This window comes from Vanellus vanellus, assembly GCF_965231255.1.
Source record: "Vanellus vanellus genome assembly, chromosome: 20".
Taxonomy (NCBI): Eukaryota; Metazoa; Chordata; class Aves; order Charadriiformes; family Charadriidae; genus Vanellus; species Vanellus vanellus.
Window position 1 is genome coordinate 5940694 of NC_138925.1, and position 8148 is coordinate 5948841.

The 8148-nt window shown below is 40.7% G+C and overlaps 1 long non-coding RNA gene across 1 annotated transcript; it reads left to right on the top strand.

The window, feature by feature from the left end:
- The first annotated feature begins 2546 nt into the window (after nucleotides 1–2546).
- Nucleotides 2547–7857, top strand: LOC309679998. Its single transcript, XR_014269866.1, has 3 exons — nucleotides 2547–2564; nucleotides 4059–4155; nucleotides 7759–7857. It is a non-coding gene; the product is annotated as an uncharacterized lncRNA (long non-coding RNA).
- Nucleotides 7858–8148: the final 291 nt, after the last annotated feature.

Genomic DNA, 8148 nt, shown 5'->3' on the forward strand with positions numbered 1-8148 from the left:
CTCCTCTTCTCCAGGCTGAACACCCCCAGGGCCCTCAGCCACTCCACATCAGACGTGTGCTCCAGACCCCTCACCAGTTTTCGTTGCCCTTCTCGGGACACGCTCCAGCGCCTCAATGTCCTTCTTGTGGTGAGGGGCCCAAAACTGAAGCACAAGGGATATACCGTCACCCAGAGTTTGTACGCTCCGGGTTCTTCCTGCAAAGCTGTCCCCTCGTAGCAGTGGCTGTAAGGTTACGTATGAGGTTGTATCTGTTCATTCCTCACTTGCTGCCTCTGGTCTCTCTTCTCTTTACCAAGATACAGTAACTTCATTCCTTTCCTCAGCTCTCTCCTTGGGCTGCTGGTGGTTGCTCAGGCTTTTGAGGGTTTGGTTTGTAGGGCAGCGTTTGTGAGCCCCATCCATCCCTGGCAGAGCACAGCGCGGGCTTCTACGCCTTCTCCTCCCCCCGATATAATTTGCTGTTCAAAACCACCGCCACCAACAAAATCCAATTCTGGATTTTGTAACCCTCCGTGATGGTTGCACATAGAGATGTGCTTACGCCTCCTTTGCTGCGCTGCTTGAGCGTTGTACTGTCTGAGGGACACCCAACTTCAGTGGCACAAACCGACAAAACGGCAGCATCAGCTTTAGATGCTTGTTGTAAACTGTCCGTACATACAAAGGAGTCGGTTTTGTGCCAAAGTGATGCTTTTGGAGTGTGCTCTCAGGGCTTTGTGTGACACAAGAGGGATGCTTTCTTCTCAGAACTAAGAAACGCAAAGAGAATTTGCAGAGAAGTGTTGGGTTTTTCCCATCATTGCTGTGTGCAGTCCTTGTTAGCACTAATAGAATTTATCAACTCTTAGCCAGGGGGTAACAAAACTTGCCATTTTCTTTCTTTTTTTTTTTTTTTTTTTTTTTTGTCTTCAGTGAGACTAGTCATAGAGACTGGGATGCACAGAACTTTATTTCAGGAGAACAGGAAAGTCTGCAACCAACTCTTTTGAACACCATGCAACAGAACTCAAGACTTTGTTCTTTGTTCTTTTTGGGTTTTTTTGGTTTTGGTTTTTTTTTTTTTTTTTTTTTTTTAAATGCATTAGACAAGCTTGTTGTCTTTGCAAATATGTGTGGGTTGGGTGGTGGTTGTTTTTTTGTTTGGTTTTTTTTGGTGTGTGTGTGGGGGTTTTTTTTGTGTTTTTTTTTTGTTTGTTTGTTTTTAAAGTAGGTTCAGATTTCTCCTGTAGAGCACAAATATGCTTACTATGTTCTTGAATGGTTTTTGAGGCATTCAGGACATAGAGCTCATGTGGTAGTGGTGAATTAGGTAGAGTTTTTTCTGGCACAATGCTGCCGCTAGCAGTTTTTTTATGGTATTACATGTGTTTTTAATCAAAAGCTTCAAGAAGTGCATTTAATGGAAAGATTTTGATGTTGTTTATTAAGCAGAAAGGGTGGAAATCGCTGTAACAACCAGGCTGATGTGAACGGGAGAGGCGATAAGAACTTTCTGGTCCAGTAAGCTGTGATTTAACTTGTAAATGTAAATGTTTTGCGAGCAGCCTTAGAAAGGGCTGGAGAACCGGAGTCAGAAAAAACAAACGGTGCTCGCAGTTGCCGTATGCCAGAAGGATGTTTATTTCCCTTTAGACCTTCCTCTGTTTCTGCAAGTGGTTGGGAGCGGTGGGAAGAGCGGACTACCACGGGTTTCAAAGATAAACTGCGGCGGAGAGTCTGTAATAACTTAATCTAAAAATTCTCTTTGTAAGTGGTGGTTATGTTTCAGTTTCCCTCTAAGAAGGAACAAACTGGTAGCTGGATCCTCAAATGAAAAAACACTGAGGATGGTTTCTGTAAATTTTGCTGTTGGTTTTGTGAGGTACACGAGGAGTCAGAGCCTGTAATTGGGATTGAAGTGCAGCATCCTGTTCTTTTGTGTAACAGAGCGTAATAAAGAACATCTACGATTATGTCTGAATCCATCTGTCCTTGGGGGGAAAAAAAAAAATCTGGTATCTCTTGGTTACAACTCTTAATGGTTGTATTGAGTTATTTTGCTATTGGTATTCTTTTTTTTCTGAATTATGTTGCTGTTGAGGTTTTTTCCATGTTTGGCCGTAAATACTCTTTGCATGTAGAAATTAGCAGGCTAAGATCATATTGCATGAGACCAAAGATGCCAATCCTTTTGTGATCCCTGCCTCTTCTTTCCTTGGGTTAGTTTTTTGGCGGGCGTAGTCAGATACACAGATAGAGCTGCATGATGGTGCCGTGGGTTCTTGTTGCCTTTGTCTAGTTTGAAAGTCAATTTACCACATTGCCCTTGTTTCATTGTCGTAGAAATATGTTTTCCTCCTTTTTGGGTCTTACCTCAGGTTTTCTTCAGTGTGAAAACAGATTTTATACTTTAGAAGATTGTGTCAGATGTGGTCTGATTTCCTTTTTAGTAATGCCTTTAGACCTTCTTTTTCAGAGTAAACGGGACCACCTCCTTATGAATGTCAAATGGTACTATCGCCAGTCTGAAGTCCCAGATTCAGTCTATCAGCATTTGGTTCAGGACAGACACAACGAGAACGGTAAGTTCGGCTCCGTAGAGCAAGGCCTTCTTTACTTGTGCTCCGAATTGTCGGTTTTAACAGTCGAGAAAGCAAGAGCCCTTTTGGATGGGGGTATGAAGCAAAGACTGCTGATGGAAACGATGCGTTAGAAGGTGGATGACAGTGTTTCTTACCCGCCCTGTTTGTTCAAACTAGTGCATGTCCTGTAGCCGTAGCTATCATCAGATCTGCTCAGGTATGGTCTAAATACTGTGCTGTATTTTATTAATGCCTTAAGAGAGAATAGAAAAGAAAAATAACATTGAATCCTTTGTAGGCCTCCTGGACAGCGTACTAATACCCAACTGGCTGAAGACCAAGTTGTCTGAAGAAATTGTGAACCTTTTCTGGTTTTTGGTGATTCTGCCCTAGTGTCATGAGAACTACGTTTTTTACATTCATGCTGCCTTGCACGTATGAATGCTCACTGTGATTAATATTGCAGTAAGTGATGTAACCGAAGCGCTCGTAGCTGAGTCCCCGCTTTTCTCTTTGCAAAACCAAGCGTGATCTTGGGTTTAACGGAAGCAGAAGAAACTTTAGTGCCTATTCCAGGGCCATTTATCTCCTGCCTCTAGGGAAGACATAGTATTTGCTTCTGTTCTTACCAGGGAGTTTCCTTGAGGCAACTGTTAAAATTCTGAAGATACTCCAAGGTGAATTGTGGTGATAAAAGTTGATGCTTGAAATACGGAACACAGCAACTTTTTGGGGCGGGAGAGTACAAAGTTGAGCAGACGTTCTCCTTTGTGCGGGCGTTAAGGACATTCTGCGTGTGCTTTTAGCAAAAGCTGCGCAAATGTAACGTTTCTCTTACTAATTTATTTTAAACTTCTAACAATGGGGTTATAGGCACAGTGTCAAAAAGTGAGCATGTTTGAGAACGTGGCTGCTTTTTTATGTCACATTTCTGTGCATGTATTTTTGTGTGTTCTTCAAAGGTGTACTAAGTCGTGGAAAAAGTTGTCTTCCAGTTTTTATTTAACACTGAGAATTTTCTGTATTTGAACGTGAATGTCAATATTTATCTCAAAGCCAGAGCACTAAGCAGTCGGTACTGTCGAGACTTTGTTGAAGATTTGCGATTAAATATACAAAACAACCAAAACCTTAACCTGGAAACCAGAAGTCAGTAATAAATTAATTTGCCTAGTTCCTTTCACCGAGGAGTGACCACTTCTAGCGGTCAGTGGATGTGTCATCCAGTACCCCTAAAAGCTCCTTCCCTTCAGCAGTTCTTAAGTATGGCAAGGGAGAATTCACGTGTAAAAATGGGCGTTGCGTTATTTCCATACTTTACAGGCCATGTAAACGATCTGAATGTTTGTCATTTTAACACTGAGGAATGCTTATCTAAGAAACATCCTCAAACTTTAACCTGTAAAAAAATACCTGAAAATGGCAATAGCGGATGCTTTCAGACTACAGCTAATGTGTTGGGGCTTTTTTGTTTGTGTTTTTGCTTCCTGGCAGACTCTGGACGAGAGCTTGTTATTACAGACCCAGTTATCAAGAATCGAGAGCTCTTCATTTCAGATTATGTTGACACTTACCACGCTGCTGCCCTCAGGTGAGTTACGGAGGATGCGGTGCCGCTCTCGGAGCTGGAGGAGAAAAACCTTACGGAGAGAGGTGCTTTTTCTGGTTTCGTGTGGGCATCATTAGCGTACTGCTCAGCTCTCCCCTCATCTCCTCCAGTAATTAACTTGTGTTATCTGTTCTCGTTCAAAAAGGAGCTGTAATTCTACAATCTCATTTTAATCTCGGTTAATCAATGTTGCTCAGAAGATATTGTTTCCCATCCTTGCCAATTCAGGTTATTGCTAGTTCCCGCAGAAATACTTGCCCTTCCCTCCTCCGTGTTTGATTTCACTATTAACAATAGCGTCTCCTGGTAAAGTGACTGTTAGTGTGCTGCCCTGATTAAATTGCGTTAAAGGCTTTTTCTCCGAGGCACTTGGCATTGTAGCAGCTCAGCTGAAAGCTCCATTAAAAACTAGCTGCACAGACAGGAGGTAATGGGCCCCGGTATTGTTCTCTGTGCTATCTGCCCTTCCCTGGAGGTTGCTGCTCTCTTTACTCGCTAAGTTTTTAACTTGAGCGGCTAACCTTTGGCTCGGCTGGGGGGATACACCATTACTTAAAAATGTTTTCAAATAGAAACAGCGAGGCATTATTTTTCAGCAGATTTTCAGCATGCCAAACGTGCATGGATATTGTCAAAATGCAAATTGAATAATCGCCCTGATAATAATGCTCAGATGGTGTTTCACTAGAACCATCTGGAGACGTTTTTTTTTTTTTTTTTTTTTGTTCAGAGTCGCTTTGCTGAAGCCACTTACTTCAAGACAAACTAGCTGTGACTTGTCATAAGGGTGGGAAGAAGTCTTTGATTTATGTATTAGACTTTTTTATGAACTCAGAAAAATCCAGTGGTGTACCATAATCTCATGAAATTCCACAGAGCCTTTTCTGAGTTGCAGAAGGTCGCCTTCCAATTTGAAACCGGCATGCTTAGAAACAAGCTAGCAGGAGGTTGGCTGTCGTGGTGGAACCAATCTTGGAAATCTAACTGTCTGCTTAAACAGAGAGAAACTGGACTGTGTGTATGGAATTTTGCCTGGCAGTATTTTAACTTTTCGTCTACATCCTTTCTGTTTTCTTTAAAGAAAAGATAAAAATGGAAAGATAAAAATGTAATATATGTGCATACCAAGCAAACTTGAAAAATAACCTTCTCTTCTCCCTTTCCAAAAAGAGAGGATGCTGCTGAAGGACCAAACCCATCACTTCCTCAACCTGTCTTGTGTTTCGTCTGCCTTCTTTGTGTTGGGAAGTGCATACCATGGGCACCTTACAGATCACTCTCTCTTGTTTCTCTGTGTTGGCATATGGTTTCACTGTTGCGTTGTTGTGTTCTGCCTTGTTCATACTTTCGATAATTCTTACAGGCTTGTAGATGGTACCTAAAGATGCTGATAGTGGAGACTATACTTTTGCAGCATCAACATTATATTTTTGCTGATTCTTTTCTAGCAAACTGTGATTAATACACGTCAGTAATTTTCAATGTACAAGATGAACATAAGGGTAATTGCACACGATGTTCTTACAGTTTGAGAACATAGAGTGGCAGGATGAATTGTGATGCATGAAAGGAGGGTTAACTCAAAATTCTGATTTATTATAGTATGAGGTTATTTCTCTGCCCAAATGGCACTGGTCACACAATGAATCGATGACAAACTGGGAAATCAGTGATTGTAACTACCAATCTTCTGTTCTAACCAGTGGAAGAATTTAGCTAGGGGATACTTGTTAGATCCCTGTGGAAGCGTGTAATGAAAGTTATGTTCTTTTTACCTATGTGGTAAGTCTTTGGTAATACCTAGTGCTATTTGTCTGAAATGCTATGAACGAGATGTACTGCTTCATGAATACAGACAATACAAGCTTATCTGGAAAACGCTTATTAACCGGCAGGTAAATTATTGAAAGGACAATAAATCTTTTCCCCAAAATACTTTTAAAATGTGAAATAACAAAACAAATACCCCTTCTCATTTTCTTTCTTTCTGAATGACTAAACTAGGAAACTAGCTTCAGCCACCAGGGATAAAATAAGTATTAGTGAACAAGTTTGTCTTTCAGTGTTTCTGTGTGACATCTCAATTACGGACCTTGTTAATGTTCTGTTGCAACCTGGTATGACCTGTGTGAAATCCAGTGTTGCTTTGTCCTTTGCCAGAAAGGCAATTGACTGAGAGTTAGGCAATCGTAGGGCCAATTATGGAGCCTCCGCTCGCAGGATAGCCATATTGATTTTGTCTTAGAGCAGTCAGTACCTTTATTCGTTCTTCATCCTTTTGGTATGTGTTTTCCTCACCTGTAGTAGTTGATGTTGTGTGTCAGAGAACTCGCGTTGCAAGGCAAAGTTCTTGGCGGCTGTTGACTGGTAAGCCTTTTTCAAGTGCTTTACCATGAAAAGATTAGGAAGGGAAGCAAGTTTAGTATTTCGACTTTCTAGTGCATTTTTTTCAAGTATGCAGTGCTTTTAAGCTCTGCTGAGACAACTAGGCAAACAGATCCAATATTATTCCAGGCAAAATAGTTCTTCTTCTTGATTTACTGGTGGCAAAAGCGCTTTTCATTCAATTTTAACCAACACTGGCAAACCTTTTTACACTGTTAAATAAGCCCCGTAGCAGCAAATACTATTCAGTAAACACAAGGGAAAAGTGATGCTATCTGTGTTAGTACTGAAAAAGAGCAAAATCTTGTGCTTTGTTTATGGCCTCGAATCAAGTTTAGATAAAGAAGCACTAACTCGGGCTGTCTGGCCCGTTTGTCTCTGCCCGCTTCTGGTCGGATTTACTTGGCGGCAGTGAACCGCAGCGCATTGACTGACAAAATAGGAGCAGCTGTTGAACAGTCCAACAAAGCCTTGAGGAGATGGGATGCCACTTCTTACAGCTAGTCTTCGTGCTCATCCTTAAGGATAATGACTTCATCAGCAAACTATATTAAAAAAATTATTAACAATCTGTTGTAGAACAAGCTAATAAATCCTCTTTCCTCTTTTATCTCTTTTTTTTTTTTTCTTCAAAAAAATTGCTTATGTGTTTTACTCTTGAGTATGAAAATAGAAGGAAGAAATGTGTGTTTGGAATTTGCATTGTTAGGATTGCGGTCCTGCTAAAAGCAGCATAGCTTTGCTTTTTTATTTAGAAGTGTTATTAAACTGAAGTTTTATTTAGCTTTCTAAATAAAAAGCTGACTTCTCAAATAATATGAATAGTAGAATTTTTGAAGCTTCCTTAAAGATGTAATAAGACCGTAAAAACTTTAGACAGACACTTTCAGGATTGTATTTCTAGATATTTTTCGTTAGTCTGATTAAATTTGGGCGCCTCAGGACTGTCTGCCGGTGGAATGAGAATTCATGAATGTTTTTAGAACACCATCTGAGTCATTGTAACTGAATTTTCTTCCCTTTCCACCGTGGGATGAATCTGCATGGTTATTTGTTGCAACAGGCTTATATTTATGAAGTTTTAGACATTTATGAGAACACAAGGATGTCTGTGGCTTGTACACAGAGTGCAGTGGCACTTCATTAAAATAGCTGTTATTCAAGATAGAATTCTAATACCATTTTCCCTCTTTCTTTCAGAGGGAAGTGTAACATCTCCCATTTCTCTGACATATTTGCTGCTAGAGAGTTTAAAGCCCGAGTGGATTCATTTTTCTACATACTGGGCTATAATCCAGAGACAAGGTAAGTGAAGTGACTTTTAAAGGCAAGCTTTACCCTTGATCTGAGCCTGTAGGAGCAGGAAAAGTACTCAAGGGAAGATGAGTTAAACTCAAGAACATGATGCTGATAGGGGGGTGGGATGGAAGGGAACGCGAGGGATACGCTACATCTTCCTGCTGAGTGTATGTATAGGAGAAAAGTTAACAGTAGATAACAATTGTGGAGTGAGTCATGACACCTGGTTGCATCTCTGGGTAAATAACGTACTGCTTCAAAACAGTTTTTAGAACTCTGAATTTTTTTTTT